The sequence below is a fragment of the Oryctolagus cuniculus genome, chromosome 12 (genome assembly GCF_964237555.1).
Source record: "Oryctolagus cuniculus chromosome 12, mOryCun1.1, whole genome shotgun sequence".
Lineage (NCBI taxonomy): Eukaryota > Metazoa > Chordata > Mammalia > Lagomorpha > Leporidae > Oryctolagus > Oryctolagus cuniculus.
In genome coordinates this window covers 95675781-95692227 of record NC_091443.1, presented here as the reverse complement: position 1 = coordinate 95692227, position 16447 = coordinate 95675781, and the positions used below count along the sequence as shown (strand labels likewise).

General features: G+C 46.8%; 1 protein-coding gene, 1 long non-coding RNA gene and 1 pseudogene across 2 annotated transcripts in view; 2 read left to right on the top strand and 1 right to left on the bottom strand.

The window, feature by feature from the left end:
- The window catches only part of LOC103346435 (neuroblastoma breakpoint family member 4), a 1612367-nt gene that overhangs the window by 1435649 nt on the left and 160271 nt on the right, over positions 1-16447 (top strand). The window lies entirely within an intron of this gene.
- The window catches only part of LOC138844805 (trafficking protein particle complex subunit 9-like), a 315342-nt gene that overhangs the window by 279130 nt on the left and 19765 nt on the right, over positions 1-16447 (top strand). The window lies entirely within an intron of this gene.
- Positions 1911-15103, bottom strand: LOC103346436 (adenomatous polyposis coli protein 2-like; annotated as a pseudogene).

The following is a 16447-nucleotide window of genomic DNA, read 5'->3' as shown; positions in this document are numbered from 1 at the left end:
GATACAATCAAATTCAATAAATATTGATTTTGTGAGTTGAAAAGTGCAGGGAACACCTACCCTTATGATATGTGTCTGGGAAAAGTGAGATTTAGGGCTTTTGAAGAAGAAAAGGATTTAAATTTCTGCAAAATGAATTTGACTGCAGTTTCCTTATTAAAATCAGTCAGAACGCTAAAGAAGCCTCTCCAGGTTTTGGTGGCCCAAAGCAGAAAAATCTGAATCTCTTTTTGCTATGCTGCACATCAGTTCTGGCTACAGCCTCTGTTTGTTTATTTATTTTTTTTTTGGTATTTTTTCAGGTATTACATTTCATTTTGGATTATAAATTTTATTATGTTACATTTTGGCTTCATGCAGGATAAGGGTAATCAGATAATTTTTTAAATCAGGGCACATGTATTTTATCTTATGGAATTCTAGGTTTGTTTTATTGTTTTGGCTCCAGCAGATGTTTTTCCTTTGTTTATGGGCTGTTCCCCACCTTATATCTTGTTTATATTTATTTGTTTATTCATTTATTCTGTCAAAAACAACAAAAATACAACTAGTAGGAGTTTCATGATTAGAAAACTACATAGAACACCTACTCTTTTGAACTTTGTGTCTGAGAACAGAGAAATTTAAGCATTTTGAGAAGGAATTTAAATTTCTCTAAAATGAGTTTGACTGCAGTTTTCTTGTTAAAATCGTCTGGAATACTAAAGCAATGTGACAGGTTTTAGGTGGCACAAACCAGAAACATCTGGTTCTTTTTGCATAGCTCCATACCAGATCTGGCTACAACCTCTTTGCTGGTTTGTTTGTTTGTTTGCTTTGCATTATTTTCATGAATCACATTTCATTTTTGTTTATAAATTTTAGTATGTTACAATTTGGCTTCATGCTAGATAACAAAATTCATGTATTTAGCTTAATTTTCTTTTTTTAATCAGTACATAGTAATTTTACCTTCCAGTTCCAATTTTTCTTTGTTTATGTGCTATTCCGCACTTTTTTCTAACTTAAAATTTGTTTATTCATTTGTTTATTTATTTATTCTGTCAAAAAAACAACTCATTTGACTTTTGTATTGCTTATGATACAAAAACACAACAAATTGTCTTTTTATGATTTGAAAACTATAGGGAACAACTACCCTTATGATCCATGAGTCTGAGAAAAGTGAAATTTAAGCCTTTGTAGAAGGGAAGCATTTTAAGTTTCTGCAAAACAAGTATGATTGTGGTTTACTTGTTAAAATAATTTGGAATGCTAAAGCAACTGGGCCAGTTTTGGGTGGCACAAACCAGAAAAATCTGGTTTGCTTGTTGCAAAGCTCTGTATCAGATCTAGCTACAGCCTCTGGCTACAGCCTCTTTGTTTCTTTTTGCATTTTTCATATATTCTTTCATTTTGGGTTATAAATTTTAGTATGTTACATTTTGCCTTCATTCCAGATAATAGAATTCAGGTCATTGGATTTAATATTTTTTAATGAGGAAACAGATATTTTACCTTCTTTAATTCTAGGTTTGTTTTTTTGTTTTGGCTTCCAGCAAACGATTTTTTCTTTGTTTACAGGCTGTTCCTTACATTTTTTCTGGTTTTAAATCTATTTAATTCTGGACCTTTCTCTCTCCCTCTCTCTCACTGTCCACTCTGCCTGTCAAGAAAGAAATAGAGAGAGAGAAAGGAGAGAGAGAGAGGCCGGTGCCTGCGCCTGGTGCTGTGACCTGGAACTGCACCCGCACGCCTGGCGCCTACAGCCCAGTGGTGCTCAGGTGGGAGTCAGCGCCGTGTCCGCTCCTGCCGAGAGCCTGCACGAGCTGTGATGCTGCTGGCTGAGCCTGAGGGAGACCCAGCGGCCCCAGGGCCAGGCCGGGATCAGGAGAGGCTGCCGCGCCATTTCCCAGGCGCGTATCTCTTCTTCAGCCCCTTCGGGAAGCAGCGGCCTTGGCGGGCCTCTGTCCCGCCAGCAGACCGGACCCCCTTGGAGGTGAGTGATGCGCGGCTGTTGTGGTTTCCCACTGGGGTTCTTCGCTACTGGCGTGCCTGTTGCTCCTGGGTCCCGACGGTGCGAGTGGCATCGCGGTCGTGCTGTGCGAGAGCAGAGGTGGCTCTGTCTCCTCCCAGAATGGCCCCACGTTCCTGTCTGCTTTTTGATGGCCCAGCTGCCCTGCTCTAGACCTCTGAGACTGTGGACTGGAGGAACAAGGGCGAAAATGCTGGTCCGTTTCCTGGTCTAGGAGGACAGTTTCGGGTTCCTGGCATTTGGTGTGATGGTAGGGCTCTGTGGATTTTCCGTAGTGCTTTTTGATTATTATTTTGGTAAGGTTGGTAGTAATGTCCTTGCTGTCATTTCTGTTGTTAAGTCACTGGAGTCTGGTCTCTTTTTTCCCCCTGTTTCCTGTGGATAAACGTTTTGTCAGTTTCACTGAGTTTTCAAGAACTGTATTTTGGCAGGCGCTGTGGCTCACTAAGCTAATCCTCTGCTTGTGGCGCCGGCACACCGGGTTCTAGTCCCAGTTGGGGCACCTGATTCTCTCCCAGTTGCTCGTCTTCCAGTCCAGCTCTCTGCTGTGGCCCGGGAGTGCTGTGGAGGATGGCCCAAGTGCTTGGGCCTGCACCCCATGGGAGACCAGGGGAAGCACCTGGCTCCTGCCTTTGGATCACCGTGGTGCACTGGCTGTAGTGCACCAGCCGGGGCGGCCATTGGAGAGTGAACCAATGGCAAAGGAAGACCTTTCTCTCTGTCTCTCTCTCTCACTGTCCACTCTGCCTGTCAAAAAAAAAAAATCAAAAACAAAAATCTATTTAATTCTTATTTATTTATCTATCTATCTATTTATCATTCTGACAAAAACAACAACACATTTGACATAGTAAACTTATGTTACAAAAAACACAATTTGTAGTTTTATGATTAGAATATTACAGGTAACATCTACCCTTATACTCTACGTGTGTGGGAAAAATGAAATCTAAGCCTTTTTTAGAAGAGAAGTATTTTAATTTCTCCAAAACATGTTTGACTGTGGTTTTCTTGTTAAAATCATTCAGAATGTTAAAGCAATATCAGTGGATTTCAGTGCCACAAATGAGGGAAGTTCACTGCTATTGTTGCTAACCTCCATATCCAATCTGGCTATAGCTGCTTTGTCTTGCATTTATTTCATGTATTGCATTTCATTTTGATTTATTTTATTCTGCTACATGTTGGCTTCCTGTTGGATTATTGAATCCTTATGATTGGTTAAATTGTCTTTTCAATCAGGGAATAGGAATTTTACCTTTTGTAATTCTAGGTTTTTTATTGTTTTGGCTACCAGCAGATGATTTGTCCTTTGTTTATGGGCTCTTACCCACATTTTTTCTAGTTTTAAATCTATTTGTTTACTGATTTGTTTATTTATCCTTTCAAAAACAACAACACACATGATATAGTATCCCTTAGAATACAAAACACACAACAAATGGGAATTTTTGATTAGAAGCATACAGGAAGCACCTATCCATATGATTTATATGTCTAAGAAAAGTGAAATTTAAGCTGTTTGTACAAGAGGAGGATTTTACATTTCTCCAAAATGGGTTTGACTGTGTTTTTTTTTTTTTTTTGATAAAATGCTTTGGAATAGTAAATCAACTTGGTTGGTTTTCAGTGGCACAAACCAGAATAATTACTTCTCTTGGTCATAACCTCCATATCAGATCAATGACAACCTCTTTGGGTTTTTTTTTTTTTTGGTATACATTTTATGTATTACATTTCATTTTGGTTTATAATTTTGTTATGTTATATTTTGGCTTCATGTTGGATAATGGAATCCTGGTAATTTGATTAACTGGTCATTTGAATCAGGACACATGAATTCTACCTTCTGGAATTCTGGGTTAGTTTTATTGTTTTGTCTTCCATCAGCCATTTTTTTCCTTTGTTTATGGGCTATTCACACGTTTTTCTGGTTTGTAAATTTACTTGTTTGTTTATTCATTTGCTTATTTATTCTATCAAAAACAAAGACACATTAGACATAGTATCCCTTAATACAAAAGAACACAATAATTTGGATTTTAATCATTCTAAAACTATAAGGAACAGCTACCCTATGCTCTATGTGTCTGGGAAAAGTGAAATTTAAAAGACTTTTCTAGAAGAGAAGGATTTTAGTGTCTCCAAAATGAGTTTAACTGGTTTTCTGGTTAAAATTATTCAGAATGGTAAAGCATCTTGGCTAATTTTGGATGCAAAAACCAGAGAAATCCTGGCCGCCAGGCACTGCCCTCCCCGGCCCGGCCCTGGGCTGGCACCTGTTCCTGCACATGGAGAGCTGCAGGGAGGGGCCCGTGGATAGAGCAGACCCCAGGGACAGGAGTGAGTCGGACTCGGAGAAGGCCGCCTGGTGCAGCCACATGATGATGGAGCTGCCGCCCTCCTGGATGGTGCACCACTGGACGCTGTCCAGGTCCAAGGCCTGGTCTGAGCCGGCCGCCTCCTCGAGGCAGTCCTGGGGTGCCTCTGCTGGTCACTGGTCCTGCCCAGAGCCTGGGCCTTGTGGCACCTGGGCAGGGCTAAGCCGATGCAGCAGCGCAGGAGCTCCTACTCTGAGCACGGGCTGGGGGAGCTGTCATCCCTACCTCCCTGGCGCGGGGCCTGGGGGACAGTAGGCTCTGGGCCTCCCAGGTGGCTGGCCTGGCCGGCTGCTCACAGGGCTCAGGCTCGCTGAGCGAGCTGGCCGAAGAGCTCAGAGAATAGCAAGGTGGGGGTCTCCTTGGCGATCAGCCGGGGCTGGGCTGGGGTGGGGGGGCGGCTGGGCCTGAGAGGCCGCCTTGGCTGGGGCCCGGGCCTCCTTCCCGCCCCGCCTCAGGGCCCGCGGGATCGTGGACAGTCACCGCAGGTGCGGCCCGGCAGAGGAGGGCGCCTCCTCAGAGTCCTAGAAGCAGTACACGGCCTCCTTGGTGGACGTCCTGAGGCACAGGGACTGCCTCCCCCCTCCACCCCAGCCTGGTCCAAGTGGGCACTTGCGGGCTGGCCCAGGGGCAGCTCCAGCCCGGTCCGGCTCCTGACTGTGCCCCAGCTCTGCTCCGGGCTCCAGCCACCGCCCCCGGCTTTGAGCCGGTTTCTGGAGATCTGGCTGGCTGGGGCCGCGAGGCCGGGGGGCTCCCACCTGTCCAGCCAGCCTCAGGGCTGCTCCCTGGTGGGCCCTTGCAGGGTCTCCTCGCTGAGGGACATGGCGCTGGAGAAGCTGACCGGAGTGCCCTCGGCCGAGTTGGTGCACGAGTCTTCCTCCTGGGCCCGGGTGGGCACCAGCATGTAGACAGGGATGGGCAGTGCCCGGTGGCTGGGCACCAGTGCCAAGGCCACCGTGCAGAGCTGTACAGGCACGGCCGCCCTCAGGCACTCATGCAGCAGCTCCAGCTCCTGGTCCGCGGCCATGCGGGTGCGGGAGCCCACGGGTGGCGGCCCCTCCTGGCGTCCAGCGGCCTCTTCTCACTGATGGTGGCTGGCGTGGAGGTCGGGGCAGGTGGGCAGCAGCAGCCCCAGCTCCAGGTCCTGCTGCACGTAGTGCTCGTGCAGGGCCAGCGAACTGCGTCTGGAGGCACAGAAGTTCTCGTCCAGCTTCTTCATGGTGAAGCGGATGCTGCAGGCGTCCAGCTCAGAAGGCAGGTGGCAGGGCTGCCGGCAGTTGGGGATGTCCAGGAAGCGCTTCCCGTAGCTCTCCCACTGCAGGCTGACCTGGCTGCCCTTGGGCTGGCCGGGCTGCGTGGCCGGCGGCGTCTTACTGTTGCTGGGCGACATGGTCTGCCCGAGGCTATTGGGCAGCTCCCTGGGGCTCACCATGCTGCTGCCCAGTCCACCTCAGGGGTCACTGGGGATGGAACTGGTGATGGCTGGGATCTCTTGAAGCTGCCCAGGGAGCTCACGGAGCTGCAGTGGCTCAGCACCTGCGGCGTCTCCTGCACACAGTTCTCCGACGAGCTGGACAGCATGGCGTCCTCCATGCCCAGGCCCCAGCCACAGCCCCGCCAGCGGGCCTGGATGGCCATGGGTAGGGAAGCGGCCCCAGGCCCACGTTATGCCCGGTCGAACTCCGCCTCTTTGGGGCTGGCCTCCTCCAGGCCTGTGGGGAGCAACTGGGAGCAACCCGGACTGGACTGAGTTACTGGAATTAAGACTTATTCTATGCATCTGCTCTCCCACAATATGGCGCTGGGAGAGGAGAAAACAGCTTCTACACAGCTGCCTCCAGTTCAGCCAATAAACTGTAGGACTTGCTCCTGATTGGAGGAGAGCAGCGTACTCGGCGTGTGGGCAGCCGAGTTGGGATTGGCGGAGGAGGACTATAAAGGAGGAGAGAGATGGCATGCACCAGGAACATCTAAGGGGAACATCTAAGGGGAACACCTGTGCAGCCCCCAAGAGAGCCGGCCGGCAGTGTGCCGCTCCCCTGCGGAAGTGGGGAAAGTGGCCAGGGGGAACCGCCCTTCCACGGAGGTGGAAGGGACAGTAGCCAACCCGGGAAGAACCAGCAGCAAACCCGGGGAGGGCCGAGCAGACGAAAGAACAGTGCAGGGTTCAGTGTCGCTCCTCCACGAAAACGGGGAGCGACATAATGGTGCTGTGACTTGGATAGGAAACCTAGGAGGGAAGAAGAAGGAAAATACCGGAGAGAGAGACTAGCAAAGAGCCTAGGTGCTGGAAGAAGCTATTGAAAGCCTAGGCAGAGACTCGGATATGGACTGTGGGAAAGAAGTTAGGATTTAAAGTGAAAGCAAGAAGAAACTTAGACTCAGATACGGACTGCAGGTTGAAAGTGAAAGTGAAACCTATAAGAAACTTAGACTTGGATACGGACTGTGGGGAGAGGCCAGGAGAAATGAGGGAGGAATATTGTTGGAAGAAAACTTAAGGAAACATACCGGGTAGAGAAAAATGTTAGGGAGGATGAAGCCGCGAGTGCAGGCCGAGGCGGAGACGTAAGCCACCTTGGAATTCTTCAAGTCACCCCGGGGAGCAAGAGGCGAAGATCTGGAACCAGAGGCAGAGACGTGGGCCGCCAGGTTGGAATTCGCCAGGTTAGTCCGGGGAACTTGGACTGAATGCCGGTGGTGGCGGAAACGTGAGCTGGGGCTGTGTGACTCGCGGAAGCCACTGCGTGCAGAGAGAGCACGGGGCGTGAATGGATAGGGAACGCGGGGCTGGCAGAGGCCATGGTGAGGACGCGAAGGGCGTGGAGACTGCGGAGTGTGCGCGCGAAGCCGAGCCGCGCAGAGCTGGGAGCCCGCTGGTGGGGCGAGGCGCCGGGAAGCCGCGCAGAGCCGTGAAGCTGCCGCGGGGCGGCGAGGCGCCGAGAAGCAGCCTCGGCTCGGGCGCCGGGAAGCCGCAGGGATAAGAGAAACAGAAATTTTAGAAGTAAAATGAGAGAAATAGGAATGCTGGAAGATAGAAGTAAAATGGGAGAAATAGGAATGCCCGGAGATAGAGAAATAGAGAAAGGCCTCCCCACAACACAGCAATGAGAGAGCTTGGATTCGGTCTACCTGATTAGGGCGATAAGCACCAGCAGGCAGCTCGACCAGAGTATGAGCTGCAGGTCACCGAAGATAGGCACGAATCAACACCAATAAGCCTCCCCACAATATGGCAATGAGAAGGCTTGGATTCGGTTTGCCTGATAGGGCTTGTAAGCACCTGCAGGCAGAGCAGAGCATGCGCTGCAGGGCACCGAACACAAACACGCATCAGCACCTATAAACCTCCTCACAACATGGCGAAGAGAGGACCCGGATTCGGTTTGCCTGATTGATAGCACTTGTAAGAACCTGTGGGCAACTCTAGCAAGCAGAGCAGAGTGTGTGCCGCGGGGCACCGAAGACAGGCGCATATCAACGCCAAAAATAAAAAGAAAGGGGTTCTGTGGGGAGCAACTGGGAGCAACCCGGACTGGACTGAGTTACTGGAATTAAGACTTATTCTATGCATCTGCTCTCCCACAATATGGCGCTGGGAGAGGAGAAAACAGCTTCTACACAGCTGCCTCCAGTTCAGCCAATAAACTGTAGGACTTGCTCCTGATTGGAGGAGAGCAGCGTACTCGGCGTGTGGGCAGCTGAGTTGGGATTGGCGGAGGAGGACTATAAAGGAGGAGAGAGACGGCATGCACCAGGAACATCTAAGGGGATCATCTAAGGGGAACACCTGTGCAGCCCCCAAGAGAGCCGGCCGGCGGTGTGCCGCTCCCCTGCGGAAGTGGGGAAAGTGGCCAGGGGGAACCGCCCTTCCACGGAGGTGGAAGGGACAGTAGCCAACCCGGGAAGAACCAGCAGCAAACCCGGGGAGGGCCGAGCAGACGAAAGAACAGTGCAGGGTTCAGTGTCGCTCCTCCACGAAAACGGGGAGCGACACAGGCCCTCGAGGGAGGAGTCGCTGTCCATGTCTCTGGCCTCGCTGGGGGTGGGGCGTCCGGCCGAGGACAGAGAGCTGCAGCGGGTCAGCAAGAGGGGCCCCTCCTGCGCCACCAGCCTCTGCAGCGGCCTGTTGGCCGTGGCCGGCCAGCCGGCTCCCAGCTTCTCGGGCACCTGCTCAGGCCCTCAGACAGCAGCCAGTGCTGCTTCCAGGCCCTGGGGGCCACCTGGGGGCCGCCAGGATTCCTGGTGCCTGCCCTGCCTGCGGCCTCCAGCAGAGGCACTTTCTGATAGGTGGGCGACAGCTTGATGGTGCGCACGCGGGCGTTGGCGCCGGCGGCGTCCCGGGTGGGCCCACGGTCGAGCCGAGCGGGCCGTGGCTGCCCGCCCAGGAGCTCCTTGCAGTGCTTGGGCAGCGCGGCAAGCGGGCAGGTCCTCATGTGCTCCCGCGGGCAGTAGCCGTTGCTGCTGCTGCTGCTGTTGAGGCTGTCGTCGGACAGGCTGGCATGAGCTGCCTTGAGCAGCAGGGGATGCGCCTGCCCCCCCCACCCCCCCCCACCCCACCCCACAACTGCCCGGGATCCTCGGAGCTGAGGCTGAAGCTGTAGTCAGACGAGGTGTGCAAGGCCGAGATGTCCTCCATCAGATGGTCGCTCCGCGGACCCCAGCACCAGCTTGGTTTGGGTTTGGCCGCCACAACAGCCTTGCTGCCCTCCTCCTTCTCGGGCGCGTCGTGGTCGTCCTCGAAGCAGCCCCAGTCGGAGGCATAGTACCGCGCCAGCCCGTCCAGGTGCCACAGGGGCAGCAGTGGCTTCTTGGCGGCGGCTGCAACCTCGGCCTCCGCCTCAGCCAGGGCCTGCTTCTCCAGGTGGCCGAGCGCCTGCACCAGGTGCCGGGTGTCAAGCTCTGCCTCTAGTGCCCGCTGCTTGCACACACAGAGGCTGGGCACGCAGGTGCCGGGGGACATGGCCATGGCGGCTGCCTGGTGCCTGGCGGGCTGGTAGGCCAGCAGGTTGTTCAGGGCAGTGGCATTGCCCATGGCGATCATTTTGTGCCCGGAGTGCACCAGGTTGCGCAGCATGCCCACGGCACCCAGGTCCCACAGCAGCTCCTGGTCTCACGTGCTGCAGGCTGACAGGTTCCAGAACATGCAGCATGCGTCACTCACAATGGTCAGGCTGTGTGAGGTCAGGTGCTGCAGCAGCTTCTGCAGGCAGTTGTGGTCACGGAGCACCTGCCTGGGTGGGGGAGGGTGGAGGCGGGGTCAGGTGTAGCTGGAACAGACCCTCCGGGCATAGGGTGGCTAGAGTAGACGGCTCTGCCCCACCCTCTGAGGATTGGGCGGCCTTTGTGGGCATTTGGGGGCGTGGACCAGCAGGTGGGAGGGGTGGTGGTGGTATGTCTCTGTGTTTCTCAAATACATTCTAAATTAAAATTCAAAAAAAACCTCAGCGAAATCCAGTTCTCTTGTTTCAAATTTCCATATCAGATCTGGATACTGATCTTGGTTTGTTTGTTTTACATTTTTTCATGTGCTATATTTCATTTTGGTTTATAAATTTTATTATGTTACCTTACGCTTCATGCTGGATGATGGAATTCAGGTACTGGGTTAATGATGTTGTTTTAATCAGGAATTCTAGGTTTGTTTTATTGTTTTGGCTACCAGCAGAATATTTTCCTTTGTTTATGGGCTGTTCTCCAGATTTTTTCTGGTTTTAAATTTATTTGTTTATTCATTTGTTCATTTATTTATTCTGTCAAAAACAACAACAAAAAAAAAACAAACAAAGAGAGGCTCTAGACAGCTCTGATATGGAGGTGATCAACAAGAGAACTGTATTTTTTTTTGTTTGTGCCACCCAAATCTGGGAAAATTGCTTGAGCATTCTGAATGAGTTTGGGAAGAAAACCTCAGTTAATCTCAATTTAGAGAAACATAAAACCTTCTCTTCTACAGAGGGCTTAAATTGCAATTTTTCCAAACAAATAGATCATAAGAGTAGGTGTTTCCTGTAGTTTTCTAATCATAAAATGACAATTTGTTGTGTTTCTTTGTATCGACAGTGATACTATTTCTAATGTATTGTTTTTCATAGAATAAATGAATAAGCATACAAATAAATTTAAGACAAGGAAAAATTTGGGAATAGTCCATAAACAAAGAAATATGCAGCTGCTGGAAGCCAAAAAAAATACCTGGAATTGAAGAATTAAAATGCTTGAACCCTGATTAAAAAAGAAAATCAATCCAATTACCTGAATTGTATTATCGGCATGAAGGCAAAATGTAACATAGTTAAAATATAAACCAAAAGGAAATGGAATTGATGAATAAAATTCCAAAAATACTAAGAAACAAAGATTTTGTTCCCAGATCTGATATGGAGCTTTGCAAAAAGAACTGGATTTTTTCTGGTTTGTTGCACCCAGAACAGGTCAAGTTGCTTTATAATTCTGAATTATTTTAACAAGGAAATCACAGTCAAACTTGGTTTGTGAGACTTAAAATTCCTCTCTACTACAAAAGGCTTAAATTTCACTTTTCCAGACACATTGATCATAAGGGTAGGTGTTCCTTGTAGTTTTCTAATCATAAAACTCTAATTTCTTGGGTTTTTTGTACAATAGGGATACTATGTCAAGTGTGTTTTTCTGACAGAATACACAAATAAACAAAGAAAAAGGCAGCAGCTGGAAGCCAAAGCAATAAAACAAACTTAGAATTCCAGAAGGTAAAAAACCTACACACTGATTAAAGAGGAGCATATTCATTTACTTAAATCCATTATCTGGCATGATGCCAAAATGTAACGTAATAAAATTTATAAACCAAAATGCAATGCAATACATGAAAAAATACCAAAAACACCCCACCACAGACAAAGAGGCTATAGCCAGAACTGATATGGAGCTCTGTAACAAGAGAACCAGCTTTTTCTAGTCTGTGGCACCCAAAACAGGCCAAGATTGCTGATTTTGAATTCCAAATGATTTTAATAAGAAAACTGCAGTTAAACTTGTTTTAGAGACATTTAAAATTCTTCTCTCCCACTTAAATTTCATTTTTCCCATAAGATAGATCATAAGGGTAGTTTTCTAATCACAAATCTCCAATTTGCTGTTTTAGGTATCATATTGGATATTATGTCAAATGTGCTTTTATTTAGGACAGAATAAATAATTAATCCAATGAATAAACAAATAAATTTAAAATCAAAATAATGTGGTGAACAGTCCATAAACAAAGAAAATATTGACTAGTTGAAGCCAAAACAATAAAAGAAAATCTAGAATTCCAGAAGGTAAAATGCCAGTGCCCTGATAAAAAGAAAGGGTATTTGCATAATTACCAGAATTCCATTATGCGGCCTGAAGCCAAAATGTAAAATAATAAAATTTATAAGCCCAAATGAAATGAAATACCAAATAAACCAACAGTCTGCAGCCAGGTCTGATATGGAAGTTAGCAACAAGAGAACCAGATTTTTCTTGTTTGTGCAACCAAAACCCAGACGAGTTGTTTTAGGATTCCAAATGATTTAACAAGAAAATCGCAGTAAGATTCATTTTGGAGAAATTAAAATCCTTCTCTTGCACAATACAGTTAAATTTTAATTGACCCGGATGCATACATCATAAGGGTAGGTGTTCCCAAAAGTTTTCTAATCATAAAACTCCAATTTGTTGTGTTTTATTGTATCATAAGTGATACAATGTCAATTTTATTGTTGTTTATGACAGAATAAATATATAAACAAATGAATAGATTGAAAACAAGGAATAAAAGGGGCAATAGCCCATTAACAAAGGAAAAGTTGGCTGCTGTAAGGGAAAATAAGAAAACGAAAGTAGGATTGCAGAAGGTGAAATGCCTGAGACCTGATTAAAAAAAGAAAATTAATTCAATTACCAAAATTCTTTAATCTGGCATGAAGTCAAAAAGTAACATAATAAAATATATAAACTAAAATGAAATATAATGCATTAAAAATACTTAAAAAGGCAAATAAACAAAGAGGCTGTATCCAGATCTGATATAGAGTTTTGCAATGAGAGAACCAGATTTTTCTCCTTTGTGCCACACAAAAAAAAGTGTGTAACAGCCCATAAACAGCTGGCTGCTGGAAGCCAAAACAATAAAACAAACGTATGATTCCAGAAGGTTAAATGCCAGTGCCCTAATTAAAGAAGACCATTTTTACAATTACCAGGATCCCATTATGTAGAATGAAGTCAAAATGTAACATATTAATATTTATAAGCCAAGGCCAGCACCGCGGCTCACTAGGCTAATCCTCCGCCTAGTGGCGCCGGCACACCGGGTTCTAGTCCCGGTCAGGGCGCCGGATTCTGTCCCGGTTGCCCCTCTTCCAGGCCAGCCCTCTGCTGTGGCCAGGGAGTGCAGTGGAGGATGGCCCAGGTGCTTGGGCCCTGCACCCCATGGGAGACCAGGAAAAGCACCTGGCTCCTGGCTCCTGCCATCGGATCAGTGCGGTGCACCGGCCGCAGCGCGCTGGCTGCGGCAGCCATTGGAGGGTGAACCAACGGCAAAGGAAGACCTTTCTCTCTGTCTCTCTCTCTCACTGTCCACTCTGCCTCTCAAAAAAATATTTATAAGCCAAAATGAAATGTAATGCATTAAAATGCAAAACAAACAAAGAGGCTGTAGCCAGATCTGATATAGAGCTTAGTAACAGGAGAACTGATTTTCTGGTTTCTGCCTCTCAATACTGGCCAAGGGGCTTCAGCATTTCAAATGATTTAAACAAAAAAATTGTAGTCAAATTCATTTTGGAGAAACTTAAAATCCTTCTCTTCTTCACTTTTCCCAGACACATAAATCATAAGGGTAGGTGTTCCCTGTAGTTTACTAATCATAAAACTCCAATTTAATGTGTTTCTTGTATCATCAGTGATACTATGTCAAATGTGGTTTTGTTTTTAAAAGACTAAATAAACAAATGAATAAACAAATAATTAAATTTGAAACAAGCAAAATTTTGGTGAACAGCTCAAAAACAAAGGAAAATACAGCTGTGGTAAGCCAAAACAATAAAACAAATAAGGATTCCAGAATGAAAAAATGTGTGAGCCCTGATATATATATATATATATATATGTATCCAGGTAATTAGATAAATAATATGAATGTATATTATATATTATACATATAATAATTAATATATATATTCAGGTACTTAGATAAATTATATACATATAAATATAATTTATCTAAGTACCTGAATTCCATTATCCAACATGAAGCCAAAATGTAACATAATAAAGTTTATAAACCAAAATGAAATGTAATACATGAAAAAATTGCAAAACAAAGAGGCTGTACACAGTTCTTACACAGAGCTTTGCAAAAAGAGAATCTCAATTTTCAGGTTTGTGCCACCCAAAACCAGGCACATTGCTTCAGCATTCTGAATGATTTTAAAAATAAAATTCCATGGAAATTTGGAGAAAATTAAAATCATGTTCAACAAAAGGATTAAATTTCCCTTTACCCAAACTTAGAGATAAAAATTGTGTTTACTGTATTTTTCTAATCATAATACTCCAATTTGCTTTTTATTGTATCATAAGTGATACTATGTCAAATGTGTTGTTTTTGACAGAATAAATAAACGAATGAATAAACAAATAAATAAATTTAAAATGAGAAAATATATAAGGAACAGTCCATACACAAGAAAAAATAGCTACTAGAAGTCAGAATAATAATAATAATAGGGATTATATCAAACTGAGAAGTTCCTGTACTGCAAAAGAAACAGTCAGGAAACTGAAGAGGCAACTGACAGAATGGGAGAAAATTTTTGCAAATTATGCAACTGATAAAGAATTAATAACCAGAATCTACAAAGAGGTCAAGAAACTCCACAACAACAAAACAAACAACCCACTTAAGTGATGGGCCAAGCACCTCAATAGACATTTTTCAAAAGAGGAAATCCAAATGGCCAACAGGCACATGAAAAAATGTTCAGGATCTCTAGCAATCAGGGAAATGCAAGTCAAAGCCACAATGAGGTTTCACCTCACCCCGGTTAGAATGGCTCACATACAGAAATCTACCAACAACAGATGCTCGCAAGGATGTGGGGCAAAAGGGACACTAACCCACTGTTTGTGGGAATGCAAACTGGTAAAGCCACTATGGAAATCAGTTTGGGGATTCCTCACCAACCTGAATATAGCCATAATATAAGACCCAGCCATCTCACTCCTTGAAATTTACCCAAAGGAATTTAAATTGGCAAATAAAAGAGCTGTCTGCAACTCAATGTTTATTGCAGCTCAATTCACAATAGCTAAGACCTGGAACCAACCCAAATGCCCATCATCAGAAGACTGGATAAAGATATTATGGGATATGTACTCTAAAGAATAGTATATAGCAGTAAAAAAAAATGAAATCCAGTCATTTGCTACAAAAGGAGGAATCTGGAAAACAATATGGTGAGTGAAATAAGCCAGTCCCCAAGTGATAAATATCATATATTCCCCTTGATCTGTGACAACTAACTGAGCATCTAAAAGAAAACCTGTCAAATGAAACAGACACTATCCAGGCTGTGACTCAGGGATGCAGACGCTGATGGCCCGGGTTCTCCCAGAGAACCCTGGAGAGGCAAGACTGGAAGCAGTCCTGGAACTTGGGAGGCTGGATGGGGCAGTGTGCAGAAGCATCCTGTGTCGCCATGGTGACAGCCAGTGGGGAGTGCGCCTGCGCCTGGTGCTGTGACCCGGAAGTGCACCCTCACGCCTGGCGCCTACAGCCCAGTGGTGCTCAGGTGGGAGTCAGCGCCGTGTCCGCTCCTGCCGAGAGCCTGCACGAGCCTTGAGTAGCTGTCTGCGATGCTGCTGGCCGAGCCTGAGGGAGACCCAGCGGCCCCAGGGCCAGGCCGGGATCAGGAGAGGCTGCCACGCTGTTTCCCAGGTGCGTTTCTCTTCTTCAGCCCCTTCCGGAAGCAGCGGCCTTGGCAGGCCTCTGTCCCGCCAGCAGACTGGGCACCCTTGGAGGTGAGTGACGCGTGGCTGTTGCGGTTTCCCACTGGGTCCCGACGGTGCGAGTGGAGTCGCGGTCGTGCTGTGCGAGCAGCTGTGCGAGAGCAGAGGTGGCTCTGTCTCCTCCCAGAATGGCCCCACGTTCCCGTGTGTTTGCTTTGTGATGGCCCAGCCGCCCTGCTCTAGACCTCTGAGACTGTGGACTGGAGGAACAAGGGTGAAAATGCTGGTCCGTTTCCTGGTCTAGGAGGACAGTTTCAGGTTCCTCGCATTTGGTGTGATGGTAGGGCTCTGTGGATTTTCCGTAGTGCTTTTTGATTATTATTTTGGTAAGGTTGGTAGTAATGTCCTCGCTGTCATTTCTGTTGTTAAATCATTGGAGTCTGGTCTCTTTTTTCCCCCTGTTTCCTGTGGATAAACGTTTTGTCAGTTTCACTGAGTTTTCAAGAACTGTATTTTGGCAGGCGCTGTGGCTCACCAGGCTAATCCTCTGCCTGCGGCACCGGCACACCGGGTTCTAGTCCCGGTCGGGGCACCTGATTCTCTCCCGGTTGCTCGTCTTCCAGTCCAGCTCTCTGCTGTGGCCCGGGAGTGCTGTGGAGGATGGTCCAAGTACTTGGGCCCTGCACACACATGGGAGACCAGGAGAAAGCACCGGGCTCCTGGCTTCAGATCGGTGCAGTGCATCAGCCATAGGGCAATTTGGGGGGGGGGGAGTGAACCAACGGAAGGAAAACCTTTCTCTCTGTCACTGTCCAACTCTGCCTGTGAAAAAAAAATAGCTGTTAAACCTCAAAAGGTTTGGTACTGTAGCTTTAAAAAAAAGAAATAATTATAGACAGGGAAGTTTTCACAGGCCTATGCTTATTGCAGTAGGGTGCACAATAGCCAGGCTATGCAGTCTGTATACGTATGCAGTCTGTATATGTACATAGCCCATAATGTCTTTATTCAGTCTTAAGGTGATAGATATTTAGGCTGATTGCATATTTTTGCTGCTGTGATTTGAGCTGTAGTAAATACGGGGGAGGGCAGTGAT